At 37.3% G+C, this 1014-nt stretch overlaps 1 non-coding gene across 1 annotated transcript; it reads left to right on the top strand.

Moving 5' to 3' along the window:
* The first annotated feature begins 518 nt into the window (after positions 1–518).
* Positions 519–625, top strand: LOC128290923 (small nucleolar RNA R71). Its single transcript, XR_008280702.1, has one exon. It is a non-coding gene; the product is annotated as a small nucleolar RNA R71 (small nucleolar RNA).
* Positions 626–1014: the final 389 nt, after the last annotated feature.

Genomic DNA, 1014 nt, shown 5'->3' with positions numbered 1-1014 from the left:
TGGTAAGGTGGTTGTTGAAAACCTAGAGTATGTTGTGGTTTTTGATTTTCTTGACCACCCCATGAGAAATTGGGATGGTTCCTCCAACCTGCATTATAAGTGTTACTATATGGATTATTTTGAGGTCTAGAATTATTACCCATATAGTGGACTTGTTCCTCATCGGTGCCAGGGTTGACGGATGGATAATCTGTGCTGAGCACTCCTCCTCTATTTGAATCATACCTCAACACTGGATGTACCAGAGTAGAACCATACAAACCATCAATTTTTTATTTAAAAGTTCTACTTGGTTAGATAGCATAGTGACCGCATTGAGGTTGAAAACACCAGCCACTTTTTTCGGCTTCATTCTCATGACTTGCCACTGATAGTTATTCAGTAACATCTCTTTAATAAATTCGTAAGCCTCTTCAGGTGTTTTGTTGTTTAAAGTTCCACAGGTAGCTGCATCGATAAGTTACTTTGTTGAGAGGTTCACACAGTTGTAAAAAGTCTGAACCTAGAGCCATAGAGGTAACCCATGGTGAGGGCACCTTCTCAATAAGTCCTTGTATCTCTCCCATGCATCATAAAGAGTTTCTAGATCCATTTGCATAAAAAAAGAGTTATCATTCCTCAATTTAACTGTTTTAGCCAGCAGAAAATATTTAAGTAAAAATTATTTGCTCATTTGTTCCCAAGTGGTTATTAACCCTCGTGGTAACGAGTTCAACCACTGTTTAGCCTTATTCCTTAATGAGAAGGGAAATAACCTAAGGTGAACGGCATCGTCAGAAACACCATTAATCTTAAAAGTGTCGAAAAATTCCAGAAAATTTGCTAAATGAGTGTTTGGATCCTTGTCCTGCAAACCATCAAACTAAATAAACTGTTGTATCATTTGAATCGTATTAGGTTTCAGTTCAAAATTATTTGAAGCAATAGCAGGTCTAACTATACTCGATTCAGTTCCTGTTAAAGTAGGTTTAGCATAATCATACATAGTAAGAGGAGCGGGATTCTAATCTACTG

This window comes from Gossypium arboreum, chromosome 3 (assembly GCF_025698485.1).
Source record: "Gossypium arboreum isolate Shixiya-1 chromosome 3, ASM2569848v2, whole genome shotgun sequence".
Lineage (NCBI taxonomy): Eukaryota > Viridiplantae > Streptophyta > Magnoliopsida > Malvales > Malvaceae > Gossypium > Gossypium arboreum.
Note: the sequence above shows the minus strand (reverse complement) of the source record. Positions and strands in the feature narration are given on the sequence as shown.